The 18,850-nt window shown below is 42.8% G+C and overlaps 1 protein-coding gene across 2 annotated transcripts in view; it reads left to right on the top strand.

Annotated features, from left to right (window-relative positions):
* KCNH1 (potassium voltage-gated channel subfamily H member 1) overlaps window positions 1-18,850 on the top strand; it is a gene marked incomplete at both ends in the record, with an annotated part of 376,618 nt that overhangs the window by 165,862 nt on the left and 191,906 nt on the right. The window lies entirely within an intron of this gene.

An 18,850-nucleotide genomic window follows, 5' to 3' on the forward strand; every position in this document is an offset into this window, starting at 1 on the left:
ATTAATCTTTCTTTGTCCTTTTAAATGTAGCTCATAGGAAAATTGTAAAACTTATTCCTGCTGGGCATGGTGGCACACTTGAAATCCTAATACTTGGGAAGCTGAGACAGGAGAATCAGAGGTTTGTGGCCAGCCTCAGCAACTTAGTGAGCTTTCTGTAACTTAGACTATGTTTCAAAGTTAAAAAAAAAAATAGGGCTGAGGGTGTAGGTTTGGAGGAGAATGCTCCTACCTTTAATTTCCAGTAACTCTCTCAAAAATTACTTTTATTGGTCACACTAGTCAAAATAACATTTTTGGTATCTGCTAATAGTTGAAATATTTTTTCAACTCAAAACAACAACAAAAGTACCTCACATAAAAGTATTCGGGGGTAGCTCTTGTTTAATTGAGAAGAAATAGACTAAGGGGGCAACTCGCCCAAATTAAAAATAACTCTAGTTCTTGAGGCATTTATTTATGTATTTATTTATTGGTGGTACTGGGGGTGCAACTCAGGGACTTTTTCTACCTCCGGGCTATACTCCTAGACCTATTTTATATTTTATTTGGAAACAGGGTCTCACTAAGCTACTGAGAGCATTACTAAGTAGCTGAGGCTGGCTTTGAACCTGTGCAAGCCTCCCGTCTCAGCCTCCCAAGCATGGGGATTACAAGCGTGCGCCACCACACCCTGCCTGAGACAGTTATTTAGATCTGAATTAGTTACCTACTGATCTTTGTGTAGTTACTGCTGGTGTGGAGTCTGGAAACTACCTTGGACTGCAAACAATGAGCTCCCTTTCTCCAGGAGAACCTTAAGTATGAGGGGACCTAACTGGTCTAAACACAGCAAGTGAACTTGAGCAGATTGCACTCCCTGTGAACCTGCAAGGTGCACCCCATGGAGGCTTCAGTGGCAGATTGGGACAAGGGAGCAGGCGGTCCTGGTGAAGCATCCGTTTGGACAGTGGTCTGGTTGCATAGTTCAACTCTTAGACTTCATCCAGCAGGCAGAAACCATTTTGCTTGTGTGCTCTTTCATGGTAGGAGTGAATGAATTAATTGTTAGGCAGACCCGAGGCTCCAACTCATCCAGCTATCTGGAGATCCGGCATCCCACTCTGAGGATGGATTCTGTTACCCAGACCTGTGCTGCTTGCCACCTTTGTCATTGCAACTGCCTCATCCCGTCCTAAGCAGTCCCCTCACCAAAGTCCTCTCTGCAGGCAGAGTGTGCCGAAGGGCATTTACGGAATGCGTCTGAAGGGGTAATTGATTTGTGGGAAGCAGGAAGTGTGTGCCAGTGGAGCTTTTGGGTTTGCTCCTTACTTTAAAATGGGTTTTAATAGAGATGATTGCTTGGCCATGGGAAGCGGCGTTAGGGACTCGTGGGGGGCTAATTGCTTCAGTTTAATTAGAACTTGAGATGCTTTCTCATGTTGCAGGAAAGGATTTAAGACCTTCACTCTTCTGGAAAGGTTTCAGCCTTAAAAGCTGCAAGCCCAGATTAGGAAACAGTTGTAAGATTTTATTTTATTTTTTTCTACAGTGCTGGGCATCAAAACCAGAGCCCATTGCACACCCAACACGTGCTCTACCAATGAGCCACACCCCCAACTGACTTGCAGTATTTTTATGAGCCTTGGGGTATCTAGAGTCAGCAAGATGCACAGTGCTCAAAAGAAGATTTCCTTCTCTTGTTGAGATGAAACACATTGTCAGTTGGAATACCTCCTTTTATCCATGAGAGAATTTGCTTAGAGTGGCCAGTTAGAAAATGGGCCTCATTTCATGTGCTCCCCAAAGGCTTTTAAATACTAGGTTTCCCTGAAACTTCTTACCTATAAGATAAGAAATCATTTCCAGTGGCTTATAATAAGGATAAACAAAACAACTGTATTTTCCCCGATTCCTTCCCAAACCATTCCTCAATGGAGAGCATAATTTCCTGGCTATCTAGGGAAAACCTCAATTATAGCCACTTCTTTTTCTACCTTGTCAGAGTCAGGTGATGCTTACATTTTTATATAAAAAAGTGTAGTCATCTCTGTGTTATGCAGCCTAGGGTGATGTTTAATTAAGCAAGTCTATTTAACGCTGCTTCTTAAACATTTTTTATTTCCCAGGCACTGTGTTAATTCACTGCACTTGATTTCTACTGCTTGTGACAATTGTATACATTAGAGAAACAGACTCAGAGAAGTCAACTCACTTTCCCACGAATGTGGGGCTGGTGGACAGGAGAGAGAGGGCTCAGATCCGGGTTCCTGTCCTTTGATGGGGATGGGGTGACAGCTCAGATGTGTGATGTGATGGTGTGCTCTAACAACAGTCTCTCCACGCTTGGTCCCTGACACACTGAAAATTCTCCCTGTAAACTTCAGCAAGCGGGCGGTTTCTGCAGTGGAAACTTTTGCTATGCTGGTGTGTTGTTGTTGTCATTTTAATTTAAGAACAAGATTATGTTAAGACTCAGGGGACCAGGTGCTTAGGAAACCAGCCATTTTTCAGCAACCTGTCACTTAGAGTTACAGCTGTTCCACTTCCCGTGTGACACACGTCTGACAAATTCTTGTGCTAACAAGAAAGTTATTGCGCTCTGTGTAACGAGCGGTAATTATCCTTGTAAACTCACATTCTCGACAACCTTTGTTAGGGACAACTGCTGATGTCTTATTAGATTTATGGGGCTCTCTTATTGTGTTTGCCTCTGCACACATGTGCACACTCACTCCTTCCTGTGTGGTTCACAGCACTGGACTGACATCAGAATCGGGCTCTCCAGAGATGGGCCACAGTGGCCACAGCCTGCATTTATGCCAATATCTGACTGCCTCCCTCCAAGGTCACCTTGGCCATCCTTACAGGGGAAAAGAGACCCAGAGCCTGTAGGCTTCTGATGTACTGGTTACATTATAATTTTCCTCTTTGCATGGAATTTTATATGCCACTGTAATAGTATTTTTTTGGCTGTTTTGTTGCATTGTGTCAGCCACACTATACATCATTCAGTCGTTCTCTGTGTCTCCTCTTTGCCAGGGTCCAGCCTCGGCCAATCCAGGGGTCTTGAAGGAGGCGTAGGGTCGGTGAAATTGAAGAATGAGAGATGCTGTGCTTAGTAGCAGGGGCAAGGCATCTCCGCCTGTGCCCTAGAATATACTTTATTTATACATGAATCTGACAAATTACAGCAAGCCACATCATACGTATTTTGCTTTTCATTTAGCTTTTTAAAACCACATTATACATGCATTGTTTTTCATTAACCTGAATTCCACGTAGCAGGCACACCTCGAAGCCACCTGTTTTTCCTGTTTTTTGTTTTTTATATGCTTTTATACGGAAATATTTGGTATTAACAAATTTTGGCAAAACCTATCCTTAATACACCTGGATACAAACAACTTTTAGCAATACATGTTTTCAATATATCTAGGTACATTTTGTACTTTATTTGAAACAATTCAACTTGCCTCAGTGAGCTCATATCCCAATACTGTGATTGAAAAAAAAAAAGCGCCTGAAATTATCTAAATTAACGTCATACAAATCATTCTGGTTACCTAGCCATAAAGATCAATTTTATTCTAATTATTAACCTAACTAACAATGGAGCTCTGCAAAGCGCATTCAAACCTAAAGCTAAACAAAAGTACAGAAAACAAGGGGCTTTTCCCTTAGAAGGAACACAAAGATTTTAAGAGATCTTTAAGGGGCACAAAACATTTTACTTTTATATTTTAAAATACTAAATGTACAATTTATTTTCTTAAATTCTTATGATCTTTAATCAAAAACACCAGAAAGGGGAGGCTCTGCCTAGCCAATTTCTCCATCACACATAATAAACTAAACTTATCCTTAACTACTAAATGCTAAACTTACTATTTATACTTCTAAAATTAGCTGCTAATTTTATCTCTTATTTTTGTCTACCAGGTATTCTATTAACTTATTTTGACCCAACCATCAAATTTATACTAAACTTATTCTATTTTTTTTAACATACAATGCCAACATCTAATTTCCTATAATACCTATTAAGTTATTTATCAAGAGAACTCTTTTGTGCTTTAGTAAGCAGGCACCAAGGGGGTCCCTGCCTGCCCAACCCTCTGTAGGAATGGCAGAGTCCTGACATCAAGCCGTTTCCAGCAATATTAACTCTGTGTTTTCCAATGATCATACACTCCTGTACAGGAAAGTGGAGGATGGTTGAAAGTGGAAAAGTATTCTGATTAGCACTAGCCCCCTGAGGGGGATACCACAGTTGACCCCCTAACTTATAAGCAACATATGGAGGGCCTTGCACAGTAGGTATAATTTGCCTAAAGTTAACTTTTTCCTTTCATGACTAAAACCTTAAGTGAGGTGTTGTAAGCAGAGGAGAAAGGAGCCTTTATATACACACATATGTATACATCTTTAGTGCTATTCCCAGCACAAATCTTAGGGCATTTTCCAATCATATTCACATCAATGTTCAGATTATTATAAAACATCAATCCTCAATCAAAGTAATATTCAAATTTCATTTATATTATCATTATTATAATTAAAATCAAAAGGGATAATGGCTTCAGTTTTGCCAGAGTCTTCCAGCTCCGTGGAATTCTCTTCCCAGTTGCGACCCTGTCATACAGCAGGAATGGCACCACCTCCGCCACCTCTCTGTTCTGGTTATCTTATTACAAGTTGGCTTATTCCCCAAAGGATACAAGAATTATTACTAAATATTCATAATATAGATCACCTTTCTCAGTTCTAATAAAGAATTATATTAGGGAGAGGTGAAGACTGTTGGCTAAAATTAGGTTTTAAAAAATTTTTTTTATTACTGAAATTCGTTTTTTGTGATTGGCTGTAGGTTAGGTACTCTATGGTATTTCTAACTGCCTGTTTTTTGTTTGTTTGTTTTTTGGTTTTTTTTTTGTGGTACTGGGAAACCCAAGGGAATTCTGCCTCTGAGCTATACCTCCAACCATTTTTTATTTTTTATTTAGAAACAGGATCTCATTAAATTGTGGAGGGCCTCACTAAGTTGCTGAGGCTGGCCTTGAACCTGCGATCCTCCTGTGTCAGCCTTCCAAGTACTGGGATTACAGGCCTACACCACCACGCCCTTCTGTCTGGTGTTATTTCTAAGTTCCAATCTTGGGGCTCAGCTTGGACTAAGGACAAGCCAGCCCTTGCCCTGGCCTCTCCGTGTGGGTACGGGTGGTCTTGTATGACTCATATGGTTCATAGACTTGTGTTTTTACATCCACGTCTCTCCTGCATGTGGGAAAAGCCTTCTGCTTTTCTCACCATGTGTGTGGCATCCTCTGTGACATCTGCCAGAGGGTGCCCCCCATTCAACATGATGAGCGCTTCTTGGTTGGTGCTCTGGACCAATCAGCAGCCTGGTGCTAGGGATGGGTGGGCAGAGCAAAGACAGGCGCTGTTGTCCACAAGCCGGTGGTAAGTCAGAAATTAGTCTTTATCTGGTGTGGCCGAGTCCTGCCCCAGCCTCTGAAGGATCTCTTGAAGGAGGAAGAATTGTCAGGGGAAAAGTCCCTCTAGCTGAGAGACTAGTCTCAGGTAGTGACGTGCCCTATCTTGGGCAGCTCTCCAGGAGAATTTGATGGTGAAGAGGCAGTTGCCATTTGCTAAATACGGGCTTGCACTTTTCTGCTTTTTCCTCATAATGCCATTGCTGTCATCCTGTCATGTTAAGAAAGTCACATTCATTCCTCGCTGTCTGATAATGGCAAAGGGTCTAGACACTGTACTCACACCCCAGACACTCTCCACCCCCGGGCCTCACGTGCGGTCTCTTGCCTCAGCACCACATAACACCTGTCTCTTGGAATCCCCTTCTTCCTTCCTGGTCCACCTCCACCTCAGCTCCTTAAAACCCTGCTGGAAACCAGTGCTAAGGGACTCGTGAGCATCTGTTCAGCCGTATAGAGCCCCCCTTCTCTTCCTGCAGTGAGGCTGAATCCCATCCTCATGAATGCCTCAGAGGCCTTCCCTGAAAGTCTGAGAGTTCCCAGAGAGCAAGTGAGCCCACCCCAGCAGTTCTGTGTTACCTTCTCTTCTGCAGGAAGAGGCACTAGTAATCAGCATCCTTTAACACTCAACCCACTACTCTACCCACTTGAAGCCCAGCACTACTTCATGAATTCCTTTCAACTTGGATTCAAATATGGGTGTTCTCCTGTCTCCTCATGACTTTGTTTAAACATTTCTTATTTCTTTCCTTTTTGCCTTTGCAAAAAGCATACTGGTTTTTCTAAAATGATGTGGGTCACAACTCCTAGGAAGGAGGGAGGGTAAAGAAGACTTCAAACATATAGGAGACACTTTTAAAAAATTTTTAAATTCTGTTTAATATTTTTGCAATACTAGGGATGGAACCTAGGAGCATTCTACCTCTAAGCAATACCCCTAGCCCTATTTTTTTTTAATGTTTTTCTTTTGAAACAGGGTTTTACTGAGTTGCAAGGGGCCTCACTAAGTAGCTGAGGCTGTCTGCGAACTGTGATCCTCCTGTCTAGCCTTCCAAATGCTGGGATTACAAGCATGTGCCACCATGCCCAGCTTATTTAATTTTTTTATTTTTTAAATTTTGAGATAGGTCTCTCTAAGTTGCACAGGCTAAGTTACCTCGAATTTGCAACCCTCCTGCCTCAGCCTCCTAAGTTGCTAGATTACAAGGGTGTATCATCATGCTTGGCTTCATAATAGATTCTTGACAAATATTAAATATTTACTGTTTTTATTGATTCTTAATGATTGAGGAGGGCCTGGACTTTTGGAAGGGGTCTTCAGTGCTATTGAGAAAGCTTTATTATAGGATATGGGTTCTGCTGCTAGACAGAGACCCAAAATATATTTCCTGAAAGTTTAGACTTCATCTGGCTACTTTGCAATTATCAGAGACCCAGGCTTCTCAGCTATATTTACACATGACTCCCATATTGGGATCCCATATGGCTGTTCCAGCTTTGGCCGTATGTTCTTTTTTCCAGAAAAGCAGAAAGAAGGGAAAGGGGAAGCCTGGCCACACGCTTTCTCTTTGGGAACCAGGCTGTAAGGCTGGCTATGTTTCTTTTGTTCATATTCTATTGGTTGAAACTTGGTAACCTGGCCACACCTAGCTGCAAGACAAGCTGGGAAATATAATCTTTGGTCTGGGTGGTAATGTACAGGTATAAGTACAGTAATTTAGAAAGGAGAATGGGGGGGATTATAGTAGAATATGTTTTAGCTTTCCTCCTTTTCCTCATTTTCCCTCAACTGATACCAGCAAACATTAGTGTCCTCCCTACCCTTCCAACCCAGGGCAGGCAAATCCTAGTGGAAGTTCATTACTGAATTGCTAGCCAAGAGAGACTTTGACTCAAGTTCTAGGATGCTCTGTACTTTAGTGTCTGTGGTTAGAGTTAAGAGGCTATTCTGACACTCTCACTTGGTAGGAAATGAAATGAGATAATGATAAATGACAGTTCTTTGAAAAAGTAGAAAGTTTTACATTACAGGTCATGATTTTTAATGTCATTAATAACTATGATTGTTTCTTACTCTTCTAAGTTAATCTTTTTCTTTCCTGTTTGTAGAAAAAGGAAAATAATAATCGCAGCTCCCTTTTTGGGAGTATGGGAATGCTATTTAATTTCATTTTTGGTTTATGTTTATTTTGGGAAGTGGGGCAGCATTTAGAATTCTCTGAGAGAAATAACCACTCATTTCTCATTTATTCTTAGAGTTCTTTTCTGGCCAGCAAATTAGCTTGTTTTTCTCTAGGGCTTGATTTTTTTTCCCTTAAAGTTCAGCCTACAAGTATGCATTTCCTTTGGGTATCCCCATATCCTCATCTTTGATACAACTTTGAATCACTGTTTTAGTTAGCATTTTTACCACTGTGCCAAAATATCTGTTATAAACAACTTAGAGAAAGGAAGGCTTATTGGAACTCATGGTTTCAAAGGTTCCTGAGGTTCAGTCCATAGTTGACTATCATTGAGGCAGTAGGGCTTGTGGCAAAGGGATATACTTTCATACCCGATGGCCAAACAGAGAGAACAAGAAGAGAAGGGCTGAGAACATATATAATCCTCAAGGCAACACCCCAATGGCCACCTCCTCCAGCCAGGTTCCTCTCTGAACCTTCCTGCACTGGGGACCTGTTTTCAACACATGAGCCTTTTGGGGACACTCCAAACTCAAACAGTAACAACCACCCTCTGCTTTCCACATCCCTTTCTCCTTTCTTCCATAAAATGAATCCTGGATACTCCCACCCTACTCTTACCCCATAGTTTTTTTTTTTTTTTTTTTTTTATTGTGCCCTTATTGTGTTGGTGGGCCCTGTTTGGGGTTTATTTACTTGCCCTGACTTTCAACTCATGAACATTCTTCTGACCTCATAGTTACCTTTCTCACTTGATGTATGTTTTGTCCAACTCCAGTGAGACTCTGGATTCCTGAGGGTAGGGCCTATGGGTCTCTGTTCTTGCCTTTTGTCCTTTGTCCCTGGGCACATTGTGCTAGAACATGGCTGGTGTTAGCAGTCAGTTCTTGCTGCCAGGTCCATCCGTATGCTTGCTTAATACTTTGACCTTTGACAGTTTCCTTAATGGAAAATGGAGGTACCACTTAGGGACAGAAAAGCAAAATGATGTAAAACATGTAGTCCAGTGCTTCCAAGCAGGATATTTTAAGCCTTAGGAGTGTGCTTCTGCTTTTGTGTTGCTTCTCTTACAGCGCTTTGATAAGACTCAATAAACAGTGATATTTCTCAACCATTTGCTAGTCCTTTGGGTGTGATCTAGTTTAAAAGAATTTGGACTTGAATGAGATATCAGGTGCTTTGCAGTATTTAATATGCAGAGCATTAAATATATTGGGATATGAGTTTCCCTAGACATGAACTTTTTTTTTTTAAAGAAAAGAAAATTGGCATAACTGCAGAGCAAGTTAGGGGAAGCTTTTCAATGAGAAGTCCTTGGTAAGGCCTCCCAGGGTTTGCTGTCCAGGCCTGACTGGCAGGATCTCCACTGGGTAGGGCTTGGTACCCAGAGCAGCAGGAGAGCTCCCTCTGGAGAGGAAAAGGGACTGGAAACAGTCACACACTAGCACCCAAGACAGCCAGGTGTCACACTTCACTACCCAACAGCCTGAAAATAAGCTTTCTTCTCCTTGTCTTACAGATAAGAAAACACACAAATTAACTTATCCCAGGTAACAGTTTAAGAAGTTGGTAAACTGGGTTTTGACCCTTGTTTCATCTGACAAATAAAGCTTTCTCTCTGTGATGTTGCTTCCCTGGCTGACTCTTTTGTGATGTGGCAGGGGGATGTTTTTTGTGATGTGCATGTTGGGGGTGGAGAATAAAGCATCTGCGGATGAAGAGGGAGGGCGGTGGAGAGAGTTCAGAGAGAGAGGGCTTTTTTCCTGGAAGATGGTTCTATTATTTTGAATGATAATTATTATGAAAAAATATCTAGTTGCATGTGCTGTAGGATTCTTATGTGTAGTTGGATTTCTGCACTGGGAAGATGAATTTACAGCAAGCTTTATTTATTTATTTTGTGGTACTGGGGATTGAACCCTGGGGCACTCGACTTCTGACCTACATCACAGATCTTTTTCTTTTATTCCTTGTTTTGAAACAGGGTCTCAATAGGTTTCTGAGAGTTTCAATACATTGCTGAAGCTGTCTTTGAGCCTACCATTATCCTGTTTCAGCCTCCCAAGTACTGGGATTACAGGTGTGTGTCACCACATCTTGCTTCCTACAGGAAGCTTTAGGTGCTAGGAAGCTCTGACAGTGGGAAGCAACTGATGAGGGGTATTGCTTCTGACCTCAGAGGTACCCACATTATTTACAAAATTCCTTTTATTTTAAAAATATAATTGCCATTTAAGTGAAAATAGAAATAGAGATGTTGTTATAATCCGGTCTTTTGTTTCTACTTTGCTTCTCTATCTATTATCTCCTTTGAAACACAATATTCCATGTAGCAGGTAGTAGCCCCCAATTTTGGGGTAAGGAGACTGTAGTGTCGCTTGGCAAAGATCACATAGCTTATGAGAATGGCGCTGGCTCATCTCTCCCAGCCCAGTGTTGTTCTTGCTCTTGCAGATCACATGCTGGCAGCTGGGGAGAGCCCTGGGCCTGGCACTGAGGGTCTTCCTGAGATGTCTTCCCAATTGGACTTCGAATTACTTTTTGTCAGGGGCTGTGTGAGCCAGTGCTGTACATGGTCCACAGCGAGATCAGTCAGTAGTGAAGTCATGGTGAAAAGGAGGAAAAATAAGATATAACCCTTTCCTCCCCTTCCTCTCTTTGCTTACAATCTAGTTTGGAAAATAAAAATGAACAGGAAAATTCACATGAAACCAATAAGCACTAAATATTCATGGAATAAGCTTTCAGACTTCTGGGAATACAGTGATCGTTTCTGTAAACGGGAGGCTAGGATGTCATGAAAGAGGAAACATCTTTATTTGGACCACAGTGAATAACAGGTAGGATTTGCATCACTTATGAGGAGTAGGTAAGAATAGCTTTAATGATGACCAGTGCTTGAAAACATACTACGTGCAGGCCATATTCCTCGTTCAACTCTCCTAACACTCCTATGGCTTAGGTGTTTTTATCCCAGTTTTACAGGTGAGGAAACTAAAGCTCACAGAGGTCAATTCCCTTTCCCTGGGTCAACACTCTTGTGAATAATGGAAACAGAATGCAAACCCAGATTTGTGAACCTCTAGCTCATCTCTTTCCACCAGTCTGTGTTGCCAGTTACCAATTGGAGTGAGGGTGGTCCTGGAGCAAAGGCTACAGAGGAAGCACCCCATAACCCTTTGTACCAAGTACTAAGCAGAAAGAAAGATGTGCTGAGAGAGACAGCTGAGTGCCTCCTCCCTGCCTCCTGGCTCCTCGGGCTCCTTTCTGCATAGGTCGGTGCTCAGAGACCAACTCTGACAGTCTATCATGTACTGAGAGACAGGGATTGTAACACATTGCAGTAAGACCACTTTGCTGAGTTTTAACTTGTTTTGGAAAGCCCAGAACTCAATTTTGTAGTCTTCCATTTAGAAGAGTCATAGGGATGCTGATTCTATTTTTTTTACTCGGAGGATTCCACCAGTGATTTTTGGATCACATCACTCAGTTTGTTAGACTGAGGATGCCACAGTCCATGATGTCAGTCAGCTTGTTTTCATCAAAGATTGACCCCATCTCCTGGTTAGCCCCCATTTGATGGATGCCATTCAGGAGGAGACTAATGAGACAATGAGAATTGTTTATGGGAGCCATCTCCACTGCCGCTGAAACTAGTCCAGCTTCATGGAGAGCTGAGTTTAGGTCAGGAGTGGAATCTCCATTTCTGAAATCATAGAACATAGGAAATCCATGGGATCAAAACAGTTAAGCATAGCTGTGAATCGTGACTCTACGACTTAATCATCAGTGAACAAACTGCTCAACTCCTGAGCCTGCTTCTTGATCTGAAAATGGGAAGATGCAAAGGAAATGGCACCACTGGAGAGCAAAGTTTCTGCCTTTTCAGAACCTTTTCTTCTTCCAGATGTCTAGGCCTAAGCCACAGAGGGCCTGGTCCTTGATGCTGATGCCATTTTTTAATTATTTTTTTTGTCTGTGTTGCTTGCTCATTAATATGATTTAATCAGCTAATAGTTCTGCTGGGGATTTTGGGAGGTATTGAATGAAGGTTTAAAGGTAGGAGGAGGTGTCATGTGCAAAGATAGTAACCAGGTATAAGGACAGCACAATGCTTTGTATAAGATGAACCTGATAGGGGTTTTGTGTGTGAAACTAAATATCAAGAGAATCTTCTGGCAAGGATGCTGCAAAACGCAGTGCTGTTAAGGCCAGCTCCATAAACCCCCGCCTGACAGCGCCTGTGCAGACTCACAAAATGTTTCCATTTTCACTTTTCCCCATTGTGGTTCTCTGTGCGTGCGTGAGAGAGAATAATTTTAGCTCTCATCAGCTAGAGGTCTGGCTCTGAATCATAGCTACGTGGTGATAAAAAACCCCACCGCCGTTGCCTCAAGAAAGCTTGGCAAGGAGAGGGGTCCTGGTAGGAAGAGCAAAATGAAAGAGCAGGAGGCTTTGAAAGAAAATCAAATCTGTGAAAAATCACCAGTGAGCTCTGCACACTGCAGGTGCCCTGCTCACAGGACTATCCTTGGTCGGAAGGACCACCCTTGGTTCCTCCTTATAGGAAGGGGAGGTGAAGAGGGGCTGGAGTGGAAGGGGAGGTGGCAGAGCCAGAAAGGGGTTCCTTCTTCTTGATCATAACTGTGTAACTGAAGGCCAGATCGTGTGCTTAGAGGTCCCCAGTTTTTATATCAAGAAGCAGAACATTCCCATTGGAGAAACTACAGTACATGCTAAGGAACCCCTACAAAGCCAGGCCCAAGTGGTCAAATTAGCAGAGGATGACAGACAGCCCGACTGCAGCCCTGCAGAGAAAACACAACGTGACCAGGGCTTTAGGGACTGCCCATCAGGAGCAGCCTTGCAAGCAGGGAACAGGCAGAAGCCACAGGTCTCCTCTGGCTGCCTTTCTGATTGTATCCCTCCTGGGAAGCTCAGGTGTTTAATTACACTGAGCTGTGATCACCAGCAGGAGCAGGAGGCCTTGGCTGGAATCCAGCAGTTTAACAAGTGGAAGGGAGGCTGGGTCTCAGAGCAAAGGCCTTTCTGATCACAGAAAGCCTGGGTTAAGTAAGTTTCTTTCCACAAATGCTAATCAAACCGGGGCTAGATGTGCCATCCCTCGCTAGAAGTGGGGTGCAGACAAATGGACGACCAGATATTTTTTTTCTGTGATAATGATATAGAATTCCCAGTGGTCTCTTGGGCATTCGCAGAGCTTTGGGATTGAGAATTTCAGTTTCGTTTTGTGGATTGTCCTGTGAACCATGTTTCTACCATTCTCTGCTTTTGCAGTTGTTTTTGGGACTCAACTCCATGACTGGATATTTACCTCATGTGTCTCCTTATTTTCCCTGGCTAGGTCAGAGAACATAGATGTGAAACAAAGTCACAGCAGGGACAAAACAAAGGTTTATTTTTTTCTGTCACTAGCAAGACTGCCACCACCCAACTCATTGTTTAAAGAGTATTCATGGTCTTTTGCTGACTAGGGGTGGTCAAGGCTGCCTATTCTATCACCTGAGAGCATCTGTTCTCCATTCTTGGCCACTCCTGACACAAAGCCAAGTTTTTTCTCAGTTGCAATGTGACACTAATCTGTTGGGATGTATCTTTTTGTCCTTCAAAATGCCGGTGGTACTCCTCCCATGGGTGCACAGTGACGTGCTGAAGATCCGCACTCTGCCTCAGGTAAGGGAAATGGTCTCCTTCCCAGTGCTAAACTCTGGCACTGGGCAGATAGGATCCTGTCATTCTGTCAGTAATAGAATATGTCTTTAATTTGCTTCGACTTTTTTTTTTTTTTTTTTTGGTTGTACTGGGGTTCCTGGAAGCCCTTCTACCTCCGGGCTACACTCCCAGACCTATTTTTACATTTTAATTTGGAAACAGGGTCTCCTAAGCCAGCATGCACGGCTGGCTTCGAACCTGCGCGATCCTCCTGTCTCTGCCTCCCAAGCGCGGGGATTACAAGCGTGCGCCACCACGTCCGGCCTTTGCTTCGACTTTTAAAAAATTTTTTATACTGTGGATAGAACCCAGGGGCATTCTACCTCTGAGCTACACCACTAGCACATTTTTATCCTTCCATTTGAAACAAGGTCTTGCTAAGTTGCTGGGGCTGACCTTGAGCCTGCAATCCTCCTGTCTCAGCCTCCCAAGTAACTAGGATTACAGGCATGTGTTTTTACATCGGACTTGATTTTTTTTTTTTGTTTCAATCTCTTTTCATAGACCCTGACTTGAGTTTGAACCTAAAGATACTGTTAGTGCTATATTCTCGTTTTCCTGATCCTCAAACAGAATGTCAGCCTATAACAGTGTTCTTAGACAAAACTTGATTTGGGAAAACTTCTATAGTACATTTCTACTACCCTTTGCTTTGGCACTTAGCTCTTTGGACCCAACTCCATGATTCCCAGGGAACCTAGCTCCTCCCCGCTGGGTACCACTTCTTGGCACTTAAGGATGGCTTTCGTCCTCTAACTACATGAAGTCACAACCCTGGGAAGTGGCCATTAGTCCCCATACACCACTGTCTTCTGAGTGGTTCCTGGGGCCTCTTGCTAAATGGATTTCAGCCTTTGTGCCTTCGTGCACTTCTAGGTTGCTTCAACCAAGTTACAGCTTTAAATTTATTTATGATTGATTGTCAGGTATATGATTTGCAAGCATTTCCTTCCATTCTGTGGATGAGTTGCATTTTCACTTTCTTGATGTGTCCACTGATGCACAGAATTTCAAATTTTTGAAGAAGTCTGATTTATTTTCCTTTTGTAGCTTGTGTTTTCATACAAAAAGAACAAGGATTTGAGGATTTATTTAAAGGTTGGGTCTTTCTTGGCTATTACCTCCCTAGCCTCAAGTCATTCATGACTTCAGACATGGCATCCCTTTGAGGGCATTCTAGTGCTTCCCGTCGTATTATGAAAAATAGTGCACACTATAGAGCCAACCTTCCTCTCCCACCTACTTCTGAAATGTGTGTGGGGGGTTGGGGGTTGGAGCTTCCTAAATCGCTCAGGGAAAGAATCAGAAGGAATGTAAAAGAATGCACTGAATTATCAGTGAGACAGGTAGCTTGTAAACCCCCCAACTTTATAATGGATCAAATGCCTACTGCTACATACTTTTTTTTTAAATTAAATTTTACCTGTTGGGTATCTCCTTTCCATGTAGCAAAGAAGGTATAAAAAATAGATGTGGAGCCTCACTACTTAGGCCCTTTGCAACTCAGTGAGACCCTGTTTCAAAATAAAGAATAAAAAATAGGGCTGGGGTGTCGCTTGGAGGTAGAATGCCCCTGGGTTCCATCCCTAGTACTGAAAAAAAAATAGATGTGAACATCTTTTATTTTTTTTTCTGCAATACTCTGAAAGCTGGTACTGAGACCGTAATTGTGTACATTGTGTAGAATGACAATACCCACTGCTCTCTCCTGGGTGCTCCTGAGATGGTGGTCATGTCTGGGAAAATCATGCTGTGCTGAACAGGGATATCTGATGCCAGCATCCTGCCATCCCCTGCCCTGACACTGTGTTTGCTGCAATACCCTGGCAGCCAGGTATGGCTGCTGCTCACCCTACACGAAATCACCGACCTGCCTCTCACAGTCGGCTGGGCCTCAGAGACCCAGATGTTTCTTATCTCCAGGCTTAGAAGCTGAGCGTAAGACTTAAGGCAGGGAGAGGACTCACATGAGGTCACATGCTGACGTTACCACAACCCGCTGGCTGAAAATAGAACCATGACATCTACCTCGGGGAGCTCAGACCTGACTTTACTAGTGGACTGCTTGCTTTTTCTGCCAGCTGCTCTCCAAACCCTGGGACCAGCTAGAGGGAGATAGCAGGAGTGTGCAGGTGAGGTCTGATGGAAGACACGTAGGGGCTTATACTTCACTCTCTGATACAGAGAGAATGAACGGAAGCACAAATTCTGGTTCTCTGCTTGGATACACCGCTTTGAGCAAGCAGAGAATTTCGTACACATTGTCCTCCTTCATTTTCGTGGTAGGAAAGTTGGGGAGATGAGGTAGTGAAATGATAGTGTGCAGCTGAGAGTGGCTGGCTGCTTTTCCTGACATGGCGTGGCTACTGAGAGGAAGAACCAGAGACTCAGACTTGTGGTGGCTGAACCTTCAAAGTATTTCTTCCCAGTGAACCCCACTGGGAATGAGGGCAGGGCAGGCCAGTTCCACCTTGTTCTTTGCTTCTGGAGATGAAAGGCACATGCTGTCACAAAGCTCCCCCGCTCTGCAGGCAAGGTGAACGGTACCATGCTGCCGTATTCTCAGCTCACTGGAGTCCAGGCTGCATGTCTGTAACTGAAGGTCAAACAACTTACTGTATAGAACCAAATGCCGGAGGTGTCTACTCTAGCCACGTGGGTCACAGTCAGACTAAGGGAGGAGAATTAACTCCTAGATAGTCTGTGCATAGAAGCTTAGCAGTGCCTAGATGTTTTAATTTTATTTTTTTGCACTGGATTTGAACCCAGGGGGTGTTCTAGCTCTGAGCTACATTCACAGCTCTATTTTTAATATATATATATATATATATACACACACACACACATATATATACATATATAATATATATACATATATAATATATACATATATAATAAATATACATATATAATAAATATACATATACATATAAAATATACATATATAATATAATATATAATATAATAAATATACATATACATATATAATATACACATATAATATATATAATATAATATAATAAATATACATATACATATATAATAAATATACATATATATAATAAAAATAGAGCTGTGAGACCCTGTTTCAAATATATATATTTCAAATATATATATATTTCAAATATATATATTTCAAATATATATATATTTCAAATATATATATTTCAAATATATATATATTTGAAACAGGGTCTCAATAAGTTGCTGAGGACCTCACTAAGTTGCAGGGGCTGGCCAAACCTGCAATCCCCCTGTCTCAGCCTTCCAAGTAGGGATTACAGGCATGCACCACTATTCCTGGTTTTTATATTTTATATTTAAATTAGGGTAATGATAGTGTTTATGATAATATTAAGAGCTAAGCTTTATTGGACACTTAATAAACTCTTAATTGACTCAAATAATTGGCTCATTTAATCTTCACAACCCTATGAGGTGAGGTTATTTTCATTTTTCTCATTTTATAAAACAAAAACCAAGTCATAGGATGGTGATAAACACTTGCTTCAAATCAGATAAAAAGGGGAGGACCTGGGATTCCTAGATCCCAGTTGCACTGCCCCAACATGTGCTAAAGGTCAGCCTTGTGCCCAGCTCCCTGAAGCCAGCTCCCAGGGCTGCTGCTTTCTCCCCTTCGTGCAACTTCTTTGCCTCTCTGCCGCTCTGCTCCTGCTTCTAAGGGGTTGACGGTGTCAGGAGTTGTAAGGGGCAAAGGCAACCCTCTGATGGAAACAGACAGCAGAGACTGACTCCTGTTCTCCTTGTGTTCACTTAGCTGCTCATTCTCTGTGCGGCTTTAGGAAGAGTTCCCACAGCCAGGCACTGCCTTCTGAACTCCAGCTTCCTCACCTGTATGATGGAGATAATGATGCCTGGGAAGGTGGTTGTAAGGGTTAGCACAATGTCTATGAAATCCCTGCCAGGAGCCGAATAAGTAACCAATAGAGTTATGAATGGTTTTAAGTGCTTAATAAGTAACTGATAGAGTTATGAATGACTCCTCCTCTTCCTCCTCCTCCTCCGCCTCTCCTCCTCCTCCTCCTCCTCCTCCTCCTCCTCCTCCTCCTCCTTTTTTATCTTTTGGTGGTACTGGGGTTCTTGGAAACTTTTCTACCTCCAGGCAACACTCCCAGACCTATTTTGTACATTTTATTTGGAAACAGGGTCTCAAGCCAGCGTGGCTGGCTTTGAACCTGCGATCCTCCTGTCTCCGCCTCCCAAGCGCGGGGATTACAGGCATACGCCACCACACATGGTTTTCTCCTTTTTTTTATTCTTCATAATTTTCTTCTTTTTTCTTTCTCCTCTTCCCCCTCTTCTTTCTTTTCTTTTCCTTTCTCTTCTTCCTTCCTATTCTCTTTATTTCTCTACCCCAGATGGAGATGTGGGTGTTGCCTGGCCAGTACTATCTAGAAATTGTCTGCCCCTAGCCCCTCTTTCAACATTGGTACAGAGGCCCATGAAGTATAAGAAAATAGCCAGCACTCAGGCAGCCTGGGCTCCAGAATCTTCTCTTTCTGCCACAAATTGCAGGCATTATTGACTTATTCATGCCATCAGCTTTTGAAATAATACTGCCTCAAAGAGGATTTCTCTGCATCTTCCACTGAGCGTACCAGCTCTCCTCTGTACCTCTAGTCCTCTAGAGATGGAGGCCCTGCAATTCACCTCTAGAGATGGGCAGCTCCCAGGGTGAGCAGAGACAGAAGCCCAGGAAGGAGGCTCTGATCTCCTTCTGTGCTGGGGGAGGATGCTGAGGAGGTGGCCTTGTTGCAGGGCTCACTCAGCTGCTGCTTCCTCCCTTTAATCAGGCTGCTGGCGGAGCAGTTACCTCATCTAAATATCCTCCAGCTGAATGTTCTCACATTCATAACTTAATGACCTTAATTATGCATATTAGTGAGAAAAGTATTTGGCATTGCATTGCATCCTCTGCTGACATCCCACGGTTCCTCACAAGGCCACAAGTTGGGCTACTAAGTACGGGTTTTCTAGCCGGGTATGTAAAGAAATCACAGAACGAGAGAAGGACTCGGGCCCAACAGCCTTTCTTACACTGCTGCAGGCCACTGTCCTAAGGGGTGAGAGGGAGAGTGTGCTCAGGTTAGCCATGTTCTGTTCTAGGAGTGGGGACAGGAAGGGGACACAAGCATCCAGATTTAGAGGGACCAGTTCTGTGTCTGCCCCCAAGGAACAGTTTCAATTTTCTGTCTCTTGGTGTTTCACTGTTGGGAAATGAGAAAAGTAGTGCTCACCTCTCTCCTCCTGAGAGACAGACAAATGGGGGTAGATGTAAGATCTGCGTTGTAACTTCCGGCCAGGGCTTTTTGAGAAGACTTCAGTGGGGAAAGCCAGGAGAGTTAACAAGAGGTATGTTGTTTCAACGGGAAGGTGACAGGGTGTTAATTTCTTGGGTATGGTATTCTGTTCTTTCTAAATGTTTATTGAGTGCTTCCT

This window comes from Muscardinus avellanarius, assembly GCF_963383645.1.
Source record: "Muscardinus avellanarius genome assembly, chromosome: 7".
Taxonomy (NCBI): Eukaryota; Metazoa; Chordata; class Mammalia; order Rodentia; family Gliridae; genus Muscardinus; species Muscardinus avellanarius.